A 15,471-nucleotide genomic window follows, 5' to 3' on the forward strand; every position below is an offset into this window, starting at 1 on the left:
AAGTTACTATTCAATCTGTTTCCACAGCCCTTTCAGGCAGTGTATCCCAGATCATAACAACTCACTGCGTAAAAAAATGTTTCCTTATCTCCCCCCTGGTTTTTTTTGCCAATTACCTTAAATCTGTGTCCTCTGGTTACTGACCCTCCTGCCAGTGGAAACGGTTTCTCCTTATTTACTATCAAAGCAAAATTTACTATTTGAACACCTCTATTAATTCTACCCTTAACCTTCTCAGCTCTAAGGAGAAAAATCCCAGCTTCTCTGGTCTCTCCACATAACTGAAATCCCTCATCCCTGGTATCTTTCTAGTAAATCTCCTCTGCACCACCTCCAAGGCCTTGACATCCCAGAAGTCGCCATTCTTCACATGTGATCACAGACGGTGAGTGTTGGTGGGATATTTTACCAGGGGAGGCCAGTTCTAGTGCCTCAGCGTCTCCTCTGATGAGATTGGCTAACGCAGCTCAAGCCGGGTACTGGAGTTGGGAGGTTCGCGGTCAGTGCAACTCAGGAGCAAAGCACTTCTGCAGCAGCAGCCAGTGGGAACTTAATGTAATATTGACGACAGTGCGCCACAAGCAAAAGCAGAGACAGCCATGGTTAGACTGAGGGGGTCATGTTCAATGGATGCCTGCAGGCACAACCTAACTCACCTGCTCCCCACTCACTTGCTCCCCAAAGATCTTCATAGAATTATATAGAATTTACAGCACAGAAACAGGCCATTCGGCCCAACAGGTCTATGCCGGTGTTTATGCTCCACACGAGCCTCCTCCCATCACTACTTTATCCAACCCTATCAGCATAACCTCCTATTATCTTTTCCCTTGTGTGTTTATCTAGCTTCCCCTTAAATGCATCTATGCTATTTGCCTCAACTGCTCCTTGCGGTAGCGCATTCCCCATTCTTACTCTCTGAGTAAAGAAGTTTCTCCTGAATTCCCTATTGGATTTATTATTGACTATCTTATATTTATGACCCCTAGTTTTGGTCTCCCCCACAAGTAGAAACTTGTTCTCGACGTCTACCCTGTCAAACTCCTTCATAATTTTAAAGACCTCTATCAGGTCACCCCTCAGCCTTCTCTTTTCTAGAGAAAAGAGCCCCAGCCTGTTCAGTCACACACAACAACCCCCTTTCTCTGTTACATAAGCTGCCCACAGTTGAGTGTTACCACTTCCCACAGACTCTGTATCACAACTTCTCTAGTTAGCCAGCATTCAAATCATTAAAAAAACATAATTTCTGAAACATAGAAAGACTTTGCGAGCACAATAAAAAAGAACATTGAACGCCTTGTCCGATTTTACTTTTGGTTGTAAGCTTTATTATTCACGGTGCAATGCTCGGTGTGGTACTGAGTCAAACGAGGGTCCCAGGTTCAATTGCTGGTCTGTGCTGAGTTACCTAATCGCAGCCTGGGGTGTTATGATGTTACAACTGACCTCAGTACCTCTGGGCTAGGGAACTGGGGGAGGGAGAGGGAAGATCCCAGTCAGCCAGGATTCCTGCTCCCGGAAGGAAAAGGCAGATGTGCAAATGTTGGGTGAAGATGGGATTGGACGTGAGGGTGAGGGCAGTGATGTCCCTGCTGACACTCAATGTCTGACCTCACACATGGGCAGTGAGGGAGGTACAGTACCACGGAGCTGGCAGCACCAATAAACTGCAATACACCACCAGTGCCATCGCCTTCAGAGGAGAAAGAGATCAAATGCCCATCATTCCTACTCTCCAGACAGACTACAACTCAACTCATTGCTGTCCAGTTACCTGGTCAGATGATGGTACTTCACACAGTGAAGGGGGAGGGGAGGTTATGAAGTACAAACTCTACTGGGGGATGGAAATTAATATAAGACACACAGGGGCTTAATGCATTGGAAAAGGCAACAAAAATATAGAACAGTGCAACATCCCTAACCCCTCAATTAAATTAAATGCATTCACCTCCACAGAACAAGTAGGTTCTAATCCCAGCAGGTTAATATTAGAGGAGCGAATTGTAACACAATATGGCAGAAACCAAACACCGGGAAATTATCAGAATGAGAAAAAATTGCAGTTAAATTCTGGGAGAGGGTCTCGGCGCAACACTGGGAGCGGGGCTACAGAGTAACACTGGGAGCGGGGCTACAGAGTACCACTGGGAGCGGGGCTACAGAGTGACACTGGGAGCGGGGCTACAGAGTGACACTGGGAGCGGGGCTACAGAGTAACACTGGGAGCGGGGCTACAGAGTACCACTGGGAGCGGGGCTACAGAGTACCACTGGGAGCGGGGCTACAGAGTACCACTGGGAGCGGGGCTACAGAGTACCACTGGGAGCGGGGCTACAGAGTAACACTGGGAGCGGGGCTACAGAGTACCACTGGGAGCGGGGCTACAGAGTACCACTGGGAGCGGGGCTACAGAGTACCACTGGGAGCGGGGCTACAGAGTAACACTGGGAGCGGGGCTACAGAGTAACACTGGGAGCGGGGCTACAGAGTAACACTGGGAGCGGGGCTACAGAGTAACACTGGGAGCGGGGCTACAGAGTAACACTGGGAGCGGGGCTACAGAGTAATACTGGGAGCGGGGCTACAGAGTACCACTGGGAGCGGGGCTACAGAGTAACACTGGGAGCGGGGCTACAGGGTAACACTGGGAGCGGGGCTACAGAGTAACACTGGGAGCGGGGCTACAGAGTAACACCGGGAGCGGGGCTACAGAGTAACACCGGGAGCGGGGCTACGGGGTAACACTTGGAGCGAGGCTACAGAGTAACACCGGGAGTGGGGTTACGCGTAACACTGGGAGTGATTACACTATAATACTGGTAGTAGGTTACACTGTAAGACTGGGAGTGGGTTACACTGTAAGACTGGGAGTGGGTTACACTGTAAGACTGGGAGTGGGTTACACTATAACAGTGGGAGTGGGTTACACTGTAAGACTGGGAGTGGGTTACACTGTAAGACTGGGAGTGGGTTACAGTATAACACTGGGAGTGGGTTACACTGTAAGACTGGGAGTGGGTTACACTGTAAGACTGGGAGTGGGTTACAGTATAACACTGGGAGTGGGTTACACTGTAAGACTGGGAGTGGGTTACACTGTAAGACTGGGAGTGGGTTACAGTATAACACTGGGAGTGGGTTACACTGTAAGACTGGGAGTGGGTTACACTGTAAGACTGGGAGTGGGTTACACTGTAAGACTGGGAGTGGGTTACAGTATAACACTGGGAGTGGGTTACACTGTAAGACTGGGAGTGGGTTACACTGTAAGACTGGGAGTGGGTTACAGTGTAAGACTGGGAGTGGGTTACACTGTAAGACTGGGAGTGGGTTACAGTATAACACTGGGAGTGGGTTACAGTATAACACTGGGAGTGGGTTACACTGTAAGACTGGTAGTGGGTTACAGTATAACACTGGGAGTGGGTTACACTGTAAGACTGGGAGTGGGTTACACTATAACACTGGTAGTGGGTTACACTATAAGACTGGGAGTGGGTTACACTATAACACTGGGAGTGGGTTACACTATAACACTGGGAGTGGGTTACACTATAACACTGGGAGTGGGTTACACTGTAAGACTGGTAGTGGGTTACAGTATAACACTGGGAGTGGGTTACACTGTAAGACTGGGAGTGGGTTACACTATAACACTGGTAGTAGGTTACACTATAAGACTGGGAGTGGTTTACAGTATAACACTGGGAGTCTGTTACAATCTTACCTGCGCCGGGTCTGCCTCTGGCTGCCAGTCATTCAGTGGGATTCCGATCCTCCCGATCTCCTTAAAATTTGGAATCCTTTTGAGCCCAAATGGGATGGCGATCGCAGGATGACAGCTGGGAAGCGGAGAGACAGAGAGGGGGAAGGCGAGCGCTGGCGATCCCTCTCCCCTGCGGGAACGGCGCAGCCCGACTTCAGCCGATGTCAATTTCGCTCCTTGCAATTGCACCGATTTCTCGTCGCTTTTCCCCTCAACTCCATCCCAGCCGATGAGCGCATGCCCGGAGACACGGAGACACTCCGCACCTCCCCTGGAACAGCAGAGAGCCCCGTTAAAGCAGCACTGCACCGCACCCTGCCCAGCCTCGCATCTCCCAACCCTGCCTCGCCACAGCTCCGTTACAAGCCCCTCTGCTCCTTGTTTTATGTTTTTAATCCTGCCGCCTGTTTATTGTTCGTACCGTTTTTAGTCCCCATTTGAAAACGGTTTGCCTGATTTCACGTTGCACAGTGAAAATTCCTAGCAACCCTTTAAGAAGCTGGAGGCTGCACTCATTTTTTTTTTAGAAAAACCCTGCAAATCTGAAATTAGAAAATGCTGGAAATGCACAGCAGGTCAATCGGAACCAGCAAAGGCCAAGCATTCAGGTGTGTGCCCTGGTTAGTGTCTCACCTGTAACAGGAAGCTGCCTTTTCTCCTGACAGGCTTGCTGTATGTTTCCAGCACTAGGGGTTTTTTTAAAATGTAAAAGCATCTGAACAGTCGGTTATAAATCAGGCCAATTACAGTTTGAAATCAAGGCTCCTATGAAGAAATTGTGTGTAGTTTTAAATATTTGCATATGGGACGTGTCACTGGCAGAATTTACTGCCCCGGAGAGCATTAAGATTTAACCTGGTAATGAGGGTCTGCAGGGGGGAATGATATCGCCAAGCGACCCACGCAATTGTATGGGGCCCTGAACCAGCCAGGGATTATAGGGTTAGATTGTGAGGACAGGTTGCATAAACTTGGCTTGTATTCCCTTGAGTTTAGAAGGTTGAGGGGTGATCTGATCGAGATGTTTAAAATGATAAAAGGGATTCTGCTGGGTTGCTGGGGGTCAATTGGAGCTTTCAGTCCTGAGATCGATAGATTTTTGTTGGGTAAGGATATCGAGGGATATGGAGCAAAGGCAGGTAAATGGAGTTGAGGTGCAGATCAGCCATGATCTGATTGAATGGCAGACCAGGCTCAAGGGGCTGAATGGCCGCCTCCTGATCCTATGTCAGGGCGCTGAGCAGACCCAGTGAAAGGACATCTATACTGTTGATCTCTGATCATTTTGTCAACTATCTTTATATCGCTTATTGCATACAGGTTTTTTGAGGATCGTACAAATGCAGATTTGACACCAGATTAAGTCGGTAGTATTTAGTGCCATTGTCTAGTAAAATGCAAGGGCCCAAAATGAACCTTTGCAAATGCCGCTGGAGGGCTGGAATCACGTGTAGGCCACACTCAGTTGGGCAGCAGGTTTCCTTTCTTGAAAAGTGAATTAATTGTGTTTTGTACAACAATCCTACAGCTTTCATGGATACAAATGACTAGATTTATTTATTAACCAATAGCTACACTAGTGTCAGCTGTGGCTCAGTGAGTGGCACTCTCTCCTCTCTGAGTCAGAAGGTCGTGGATTCTAAATCCCACTCCAGAGACTTGAAACACATAATCCAGACTGACACTTTAGTGCAGTACTGAGGGAGTGCTGCACTGTCAGAGGTGCTGCCTTTTGGAAGAGATGTTAAACTGAGACCCTGTCTGCCCTCTCAGGTGGACCATAAAAGATCCCATGGCACTATTTCAAAGAAGAGCAGGGGAGATGTGTCCAGGCCAATATTTATCCCTCAACCAACACCACTAAATCAGATTATCTGGTCATTACCTCATTATTGTTTGTAGGCACTTGCCGTGTGCAAATTGACTGTCGCGTTTCCGACATTACAACAGTGACTACATTTCAAAAGTACTTAATTGGCTGTAAAGCATTCTGGGACATCCCGTGGTCATGAAATGCAAGTCTATCTGTCTATTAATTCCCTGGAGTGAATCTTAAACCGACAACCTCTGACTCAGAGGTGAGAGCGCTACCACTGAGCCATGGCTTAACACAACAAAGAGCCCACGGTGCCTCACCGAGGAGAAAAAACAGACTCCGAGCATTGGTGGGAGAGCCAGGACCAAAAGGAAGGTCGAACAGGTAGGATTTGAGGAGACTTTTAAAGATGCTGAGAGAAGTTGCGAGGAGGGGAGGCTTATAGAGAGCTCCTGTGGATGGGAGCAGGAAGTTACAAAGGGACATAGACAGATTAAGTGAGTGGGCAAAACAGTGGCAGATGGAGTTCAATGTGAGGTCATCCATTTTGGATCGAAGAAAGACAAATTGGAATATTTTCTGAATGGCGAGAGACTAGAAACTGTGGAGGAGCAAAGAGATTTGGGCATCCATGTACGCAAATCAATAAAAGCTAGTGCACAGGTGCGAAAAGTAATCAGAAATGCTAATGGCATGTTAGCCTTTATCTCAAGGGGGCTGGAATAGTATGTGATCAGATGTCACATGATCAAACCTTCATGAATACGTTGGCAACCCTACTGTGTATCTGTACTGATTTATCTGTCTAAATATTCCATATTATTCCTCCACTTATTTTTGTATATTACATGGAGCGACATCACAAATAGTCTCCTACAGCAAGAGCAGACATCTTTCAAAAGTCACCAACATGTAGTTGGGAACACGGAAGTCCCTGAAGGATTGTACTGGATAACGGTCAGTGACAACGCAGAGCCTTTGCTGTGGTACAAGCTCGAACATGCTCCTTAGTCAATAAGCACTGGCTCACTCCCACATATAGAGATTGGATTCCATACAGTACAACGTCCAGGAGAGTGCTCCGCAGACAGGAGCAGGTGGCGTATGAGTCTTGGCCATTGCATTTCCACCTGGATTTACTATAATCCAAGTCAGTTTATTTTTCTCTTTATTCTACAATTAAGAGCTAGCAAATGGGCAGGAAAAACAATTTATATTTTACTCCCCCCACCTCCAGGTTCTTCCCCTGAAGGTGAGGCTTTGTGGTGGGGTACAGTGTCATCAGGCACTGGCAGCCTCTTGTACCTCGCTCACTGGTGAGCACCAGTAATCTAATCAACTGTGGGGGACAGTGCAGCCCCACCAAATCCTATCATCATCTGGAGCTCCCATACGCGCACATTCTAGCAAAGGGTATTGGGCAGCAATTGGAACGGGTCCTCTAGGCAATTTATCCCCTCTCTAACCCAGGGGCACTGATTGCACCACCCCAATGCTATCCCAGCTGTGAGCTCAGCACAGACCAGGGATGAAATGTGGGCCCTTCTGCACGATGGGCCGAATGGCCTCCTTCTATGCTGTAAGATTATATGATTTACCGTACAGCACTCCTGCTGAGGTTGAGACTACCAACGGGGCAGTGTGTAAGATAACTAGAGCTTTACCCCCACCAGCAAGGCAACTTTTCCTATTGTGCATTCCCGGCTCTGGTGGGCAAGGCCCTGTAGTGGCAGCGAGCAATTGGAAAATTTCCCTCATCAGTTCAGGGCTGCCAATGCACAAAATGCTAAAGACTGGGAGTGGAGTCGAACTGTACCTGCAGGTAAATGGTGGTCATCCAAACATATAGAGGAAGAAAAGAAAGAACTTGCATTTATATAGCGCCTTTCACGACCACAGGACTTCCCAGAGTGCTTTACAGCCAATGAAGTACTGTTTTAATGTAGGAAATGCGGCAGCCGATTTGCGCACAGCAAGATCCCACAAACAGCAATGAGGTAATGACCAGATAATCTGTTTTAGTGATGTTGGTTGAGGGATAAACATTGCCCAGGACACTGGGAGCACGCTCCTGCTCTTCTGCCATTGGTGCCGTGGGATCTTTTACGTCTGCCTGAGAGGGCAGGCAGGGCCTCGGTTTAACGTTTCATCCAAGAGGAAGTGGAAAGGGCTGAGAGAGAGAGGCAACGATGATAATCTTAGCTGTTGGATCACTGAGCTGCGAAGATAAGCTGACGAAGCTTCAATTTATTCTCACTGGAAGGAAGATATATGAGAGGATGCGATTCAGGATTTGAGAACCGTAGAGATTCGGTACTGTGGATGCTGAGAGATTATTCTGAGCGAAATGCGGATAAAGGATTGGGATGAGATGAGTGCAAACCAAAGAAGGGTCAGGCTAACTCTGAGGAATTGCTTCTTCACGTGTGGAGCTGTTGGCTCATGGAAGAGACCGCCATCTAGTGCAGTGAACATTGACTCTGGCTCTGATTGTACTGAAACTAGCAGTCATAACCAGGCTCGGTATTTGAATTAACCACGCCCCTCCCCCACTGGTTCGTTAACGCAACAACAACAACTTGCATTTATATAGGGCCTTTAACGTAATAAAACATCCCAAGGCGCTTCACAGGTGCGTTATCAGGCAAAATTTGACACCGAGCCACATAAGGAGATATTAGGACAGGTGACCAAAAGTTTGGTCAAAGAGGTAGGTTTTAAGGAGCTTCTTAAAAGAGAGAGAGATAGAAAGGAGGAGAGAGATAGAGGCAGAGCGGTAGCGAGGCGGAGAGGTAGAGAGGCACCCCGCTTATGCTGTGGGGTACTGTTGTGAACTAAGAGGCAGAAACAAAAATGAATGCCTGCAGTCACCCTTGACCGCCTCTTCCTCCTTTAGCTGTTTGAGAACACGTGCAGCTAAATTTTCAACAAAAAAAAACATGAATCATGTGATCCCATTGAGTTTCTGACAGGTGCAGGGCTTCCAGTCCCAGCTGGTATTTCCAGCAGAGATCCCAGCCAAACCTCTGGGAGAGAGAGAGGGGGAGAGAGAGAGGGAGAGAGAGAGAGAAAGAGAGACAGACAGACAGAGACAGAGAGAGGGGGAGAGAGAGAAGGAGAGAGAGAGACAGAGGGAGAGACAGAGAGGGAGAGACAGAGATGGAGAGAGAGACAGGCAGACAGAGGGAGAGACAGAGAGGGAGGGAGAGAGACAGAGGGAGAGAGAGCGAGAGAGACAGAGAGGGAGAGAGAGAGACGGAGAGATGGAGAGAGAGAGATGGAGAGAGAGAGACGGACAGGGAGAAAGAGAGAGAGAGACAGAGATGGAGAGGGAGAGACAGAGAGAGAGAAGAGGGAGAGGGAGAGACGGAGAGGGAGAGACAGAGAGAGAGGGGAGAGAGAGACATAGAAACATAGAAACATAGAAAATAGGAGCAGGAGTAGGCCATTCGGTCCTTCGAGCCTGCAACGCCATTCAAAATGATCATGGCTGATCCTCTATCTCAATACCATATTTCCGCTCTCCCTCCATGCCCCTTGATGCCTTTTGTGTCTAGAAATCTATCTAGCTCCTTCTTAAATATATTCAGTGACTTGGCCTCCACAGTCTTCCATGGTAGAGAATTCCACAAGTTCACCACCCTCTGAGTGAAGAAATTTCTCCTCATCTCAGTCCTAAATGTCCTACCTCGTATCCTGAGACTGTGACTCCTCGTTCTGGACCCCCCAGCCAGCGGAAACATCCTCCCTGCATCCAGTCTGTCTAGCCCTGTCAGAATTTTATATGTTTCAATGAGATATGAATGTTCCCTTAGTCTCCTTACCCCCACAGTTTTCTCCCCATTTCTGCTAAATGTAATGACTCCCCGTTGGAGAGCAGTACCTCAGCCCACACACTGGAAGTATTATCTTCCTGAGATCCTTGGAGAAATGGTGGGTCAGAACTTTGCATGTATGGCAGGATTGGAGTCTGCCACTGGGAGGGAGGGAAATTGGGGCAGGTGCAACTGTTAAAAGGCTGCAGGAGCTGAAATGTCCAGAAGCACAGCAGAGAGAGGGAGGGAGACAGAGAGAGGGTGAAAGAGAGAGGGAGAAAGAGAGACAGGCAGACAGAGAGAGAGAGGGAGAGACAGAGAGAGAGGGGGAGAGAGAGAGGGAGAAAGAGAGACAGACAGACAGAGAGAGAGAGGGAGAGACAGAGAGAGAGAGGGAGAGACAGAGAGAGGGTGAAAGAGAGAGGGAGAAAGAGAGGGAGAGAGAGAGAGAGGGGGAGAGAGAGAGGGAGAAAGAGAGAGGGAGAAAGAGAGACAGACAGACAGAGAGAGGGAGAGACAGAGAGAGGGGGAGAGAGAGAGGGGGAGAGAGAGAGGGAGAGAGAGAGAGAGAGAGAAAGAGAGACAGACAGACAGAGACAGAGAGAGGGGGAGAGAGAGAAGGAGAGAGAGAGACAGAGGGAGAGACAGAGAGGGAAAGACAGAGATGGAGAGAGAGACAGGCAGACAGAGGGAGAGACAGAGAGGGAGGGAGAGAGACAGAGGGAGAGAGAGCGAGAGAGAGAGAGATGGAGAGAGAGAGACGGAGAGATGGAGAGAGAGAGATGGAGAGAGAGAGACGGAGAGGGAGAAAGAGAGAGAGAGACAGAGATGGAGAGGGAGAGACAGAGAGAGAGAAGAGGGAGAGGGAGAGACGGAGAGGGAGAGACAGAGAGAGAGGGGAGAGAGAGACAGACAGAGAGGGGAGAGAGAGACAGACAGAGGGAGAGACAGAGGGTGAGGGAGAAAGAGAGAGAGACAGAGAGAAAGAGACAGGGAAATACAGAGAGACAGAGAGAGGGAGATACAGAGAGACAGAGACAGGGAGAGAGAGAGAGGAAAGAGAGAAAGACAGAGAGAGGGGGAGAGAGAGAAACAGTCAGACAGAGAGGGAGAGCCAGAGAGAGAGGGAGAGAGACAGAGACAAACAGTCAGAGAGAGAGGGAGAGAGACAGAAACAAACAGTCAGAGAGAGGGAGAGAGAGAGAGAGGACCACCCAAACTCAAGGCTTCATTGGCACTAAGTGACCTGCTCTTCCACAGACCAGTAGTCCCACTGAGCCCGTGCCCAGCACCGGTGGGTACAGATGTTGCTGCTTCTCGTGATAGTGACAAAGCCCCAGCATCAAAGCAGCCCCTCCAATGCCAGCACAGGAGGGAGCTTCTGGTCTGGGCCTGGTGGGCATTGGATGCGCAATCGACACGAAGCAGGTCTGAGATTTATTTTCAAGGAGGGTCTGGGGACTTGGCCTCTCCAGGAAAATGTTGACTTCTGATGTTTTATTTGGCACATTTCCCAGCATTTTGGAGTCTGTCCTGTGTTTTGAACTAGCATGTTAACCTGGGCATTTTACTGACAGTGTGAAAAGTGTATTAAGAAACAGTAAGTTATTAGGAGCAAAGCATTACCGTACTGACACCAGAAGATAAAGGAATATAGGAACAGGTGGAGGCCACTCGGCCCCACCAATCTGTTCCGCCATTCAATTAGATCATGGCTGATCTGTACTTCAACTCCATTTACATACCATTGTTCCATCTCCCTTGATACTCTTACCCAAGAAAAGTCTGTTATAGAATAATAGAATATTACAGCACAGAAGGAGGCCATTCGGCCCGTCATGCCAGTGCCAGCTCTTTGAAAGAGCTATCCAATTTAGTCCCACACCCCATCTTTTTCCTCATAACCCTGCAAATGAGTCCTCTCCAAGTACATGTCCAATTGCCTTTTGAAAGTTCCTCTGAAATCTGCTTCCACCACTCTTTCAGGTAGTGTGTTCCAGATCTTATCAACCCTCTGTGAAAAAAATTCTCATTTCCCCTCTAGTTCTTTTGCTAATTATTTTAAATCTATGATCTCTGGTTATGATGAAGTCACTCTTGAAAATTTCAATTGACCCCCAGCATCCACAACTTTTTGGGGGAGAGAGTTCCAGATTTCCACCACCCTTTGTGTGAAAAAGTGCTTCCTGATTTTGCTCCTGAGCGACCTAACTCTAAATTTAAGATTATCATCCCTTATTCTGGACTCCCCCACCAACAACAACAACTTGCATTTATATAGCGCCTTTAACATAGTAAAACGTCCCGAGGCGCTTCACAGGAGCGATTATCAAACAATATCTGATACCGAGCCACATAAGGAGGTATTAGGACAGGTGACCAAAAGCTTGGTCAAAGGGATAGGTTTTACGTCTTAAAGGAGGAGAGAGAGGTAGATAGGTGGAGAGGTTTAGGGAGGGAATTCCAGAGTTAAGGGAAATGGTTTCTCTGTATCTACCCTATTGAATCCTTTTATCATTTTAAATACCTTGATTAGATCACCCTTCAATCCTTCTAATCTCAAGGGAATACAAGCCTAGTTTATGCAAACTGTCCATCAAAATTAAACAACAGGGTGACGAGAGTGCACACAGTAAATTTAAAACAGAAATAGACAGTTTCCTAGAAGTAAAGGGAATTAGGGGTTACGGGGAGCGGGCAGGAAATTGGACATGAATTTAGATTTGAGGTTAGGATCAGATCAGCCATGATCTTATTGAATGGCGGAGCAGGTTCGGGGGGCCGATTGGCCTACTCCTGCTCCTATTTCTTATGTTCTTATGTAGTAGTTTTCCATGGCAGTTTCTCCTTGGATTCCTATGAATGAGTATTAATGAAATGATAGTTAAACACTGACTGTAATGTTCCAGTTGCTACAAGTCCAGTGCTGCCTAGCAATGACACCCTCAGGCACTAACTACTGACAGTTTAGAGGTTGCATATTTGCAAATCCAAATGAATGAAAATATTTATGCCCATTTCTCAGGCGAGTGGTTTTGCTTCCAATATGAAGATTAAAGACCTGGGCCCTGGAATTCTACGAGGGTTCTCCTGGTTTCCCGCTGTATCTCTAGTGGAAATTCTCAAGAAACAGCGGATCCTGACTGGGTTCGCCAGATCCCATCTCTCTTTGGAGGAACTTCTTGGAGTTACGGCAGAGATGGGGAGAATTTCAGGGGCACGATGGTGAAATATTCTCATGTTAAGTGCGGTTTTAAGTAACGCTCACGTGAGTTGTTTTCATTGGGTCCTTGAGGTGCCAGATCCCATTGAGTGGACATCACGTTGCTGGCTGCAACCCCAAAGTAAACATGCCAGGATCCACTGAGGCCAGTGGCTGAGAATTACATCGAATTTACAGCACACAAACAGGCCATTTGGCCCAACTGGTCTATGCTGGTGTTTATGCTCCACATGGGCCTCCTCCCAACCCTCGTTATTTAACCCTATCAGTATATCCTTCTATTTCTTTCTCCCTCATGTGTTTATCTAGCCTTCCCTTAAACGCATCTATGCTATTCGCCACAACTGCTTCTTACCATTCTCTGGGTAAAGAAGTTTCTCCTGAATTGCTTATTGGATTTATTAGTGACTATCTTATATTTATGGCCCCTAGTTTTGGACTCCCCCACAAGTGGAAACATTTTCTCTATGTCTACCCTATCAAACCCACTTCACAATTTTAAAGACCTCTATCAGGTCACCCCTCAGCCTTCTCTTTTCGAGAGAAAAGAGCCCCAGTCTGTTCAGTCTTTCTTGGTTGTAACCTCTCAGTTCTGGTATCGTTCTTGTAAATCGTTATTGCACCTTTCCCGGTGCCTCTATACCATTTTTGTAAATTTGGAGGCCAGAACTGTGCCCGGTGATCTAAGTACTCTGAGAAGATCTAATCAGCATTACTGGCATCTCCACAGAGCTCTGATGTAAACCATATAACTGTCACAAGCTCCAAAACTTTGCATAGCAGGCAGGAAAAACAGAAAGGCAGAGTATTATTTAAATGGTGATAGATTGGGGAATGTTGATGTACAAAGGGACCTGGGTGTCCTTGTACACCAGTCACTGAAAGCAAACATGCAGGTGCAGCAAGCAGTTAGGAAGGCAAATGGTATGTTGGCCTTCATTGAAAGAGGATTTGAGTACAGGAGCAAGGATGTCTTACTGCAGTTATACAGGACCTTGGTGAGACCACACCTGGAGTATTATGTGTAGTTTTGGTCTCCTTACCTAAGAAAGGATATGCTTCCCATAGAGGGAGTGCAGCGAAGGTTCACCAGACTGATTCCTGGGATGGCAGGACAGTCGTGTGAGGAGAGATTGGGTCGACTCGGCCTGTATTCACTCGAGTTTAGAAGAATGAGAGGGAATCTTATTGAAACATGTAAAATTCTGACAGGGCGAGACAGACTGGATGCAGGGAGGATGTTTCCCCTGGCTGAGGGGTCCAGAACGAGGGGTCACAGTCTCAGGATACGGGGTAGGACATTTAGGACTGAGATGAGGAGAAATTTCTTCACTCAGAGGGTGGTGAACCTGTGGAATTCTCTACCACAGAAGGCTGTGGAGGCCAAGTCACTGAATATATTTAAGAAGGAGCTAGATAGATTTCTAGACATAAAAGGCATCAAGGGGTATGGGGAGAGAGCGGGAATATGGTATTGAGATAGAGGATCAGCCATGATCATATTGAATGACGGAGCAGGCTCGAAGAGCCGAATGGCCTACTCCTGCTCCTATTTTCTATGTTTCTATCCTGCAGACTGAGAGAGGAGTCTCGACTGAGCTGTCCTGCCACTCTGTTGTCACGCCTCTCCCTCTGCTTCATGGTTTCTGCTGCTCTACTGAGTGCAGGAGCAATGAGGACACACCAGCAAGCAAAACCGTGTAGTGACAAGTGGGGCAGCTTCAAGGAGGCAGGAACTAGGATGCTGAGATGTCCTTATCCCTTATCTGTGACCTCCTCTAGCCCTATATCACCCCCGCCCCCTGTACTCTCCATTCCTCTGACTCTGGCCTCCTGTGCATTCCCCCTTCCCTTCACCCCACCATTGGCGGCTATACCTTCTGGCCTCACCCTCTGGAATTTCCTCACTTTGCCTCTCCACCTCCTTTAAGACCTTCTTTAAAGCCGACTTCTTTGACCAAACTTATAATCACCTCTTGAATTCCTTTGGCTTGGGGCTCATTCTTTCCTCATGCCTCTGTGAAGTGCCTTGGAACATTTCTCTACATTAAAGCCATTATATAAATGCAAGTTGTAGTTGATGATGGAAGTGTTTCCACTGGTGGGATGGTCGCTAACCAGAGGACACAGATTTAAGATAATTGGCAAAAGAAATTTCATTACGCAGCAAGTTGTTATGATCTGGAATGCGCTGCCTGAAAGGGTGGTGAAAGCAGATTCAATAATGACTTTCAAAAGGGAATTGGATAAATACTTGAAAAGGAAAAAATTGCAGGGCTATGAGGAAAGAGCAGGGGAGTGGGACTAATTGGATAGCTCTTTCAAAGCGCCGGCACAGGCACGATGGGCTGAATGGCCTCCTCCTGTGCTGTAGGATTCTATGAGAGTGCATTAGAGGAAATTTGGGTGGTGGGGCGACAGGGGACAGAATATACTTGCATTTATATAGTGCCTTTCATAGCCTCCGGATGTCCAAAAGCACTTTATAGCCAATTAATTACAATTCCTATGAAATTGGCAACTTTTTTCCTGGGGTGGAGAGGGGGATAAGGTGGAAGAGGTAAAAAAAGTAGATCTGCAATCCTATCAGAAAGTGGCCATCTCTGGTCTAAGCCACTGGGATTTCTACAAGGGTCACTCCCCACTTGATCAACAGTAGTTGCACTTGTAGTTAGGGGGTATATCTATTCAGTTTGTCTCATTGCCTTAAGAAGGGGAAGGGTGCACCCTATGATGTAGAAAGGTGGAGAAGTTCCTGAGGAGGAACCCCTTCGACCACAAGGCCGCCAGACAGTGGTCGACATGGAACGTTCTCAGAATCCTGCAGGGAAAGGAGAGGGTGGAC

The 15,471-nt window shown here is 47.6% G+C and overlaps 1 protein-coding gene across 1 annotated transcript in view; it reads right to left on the reverse strand.

The window, feature by feature from the left end:
- The window catches only part of glis2b (GLIS family zinc finger 2b), a 46,800-nt gene extending 42,818 nt beyond the window's left edge, over positions 1-3,982 (reverse strand). The window contains exon 1 of the mRNA XM_068003579.1: positions 3,734-3,982. The gene's annotated coding sequence lies outside the window, so the exon portion shown is untranslated. The remainder of the gene's footprint in view (positions 1-3,733) is intronic.
- Between the last annotated feature and the right edge of the window lie 11,489 nt (positions 3,983-15,471).

This window comes from Heptranchias perlo, chromosome 22, assembly GCF_035084215.1.
Source record: "Heptranchias perlo isolate sHepPer1 chromosome 22, sHepPer1.hap1, whole genome shotgun sequence".
NCBI lineage: Eukaryota > Metazoa > Chordata > Chondrichthyes > Hexanchiformes > Hexanchidae > Heptranchias > Heptranchias perlo.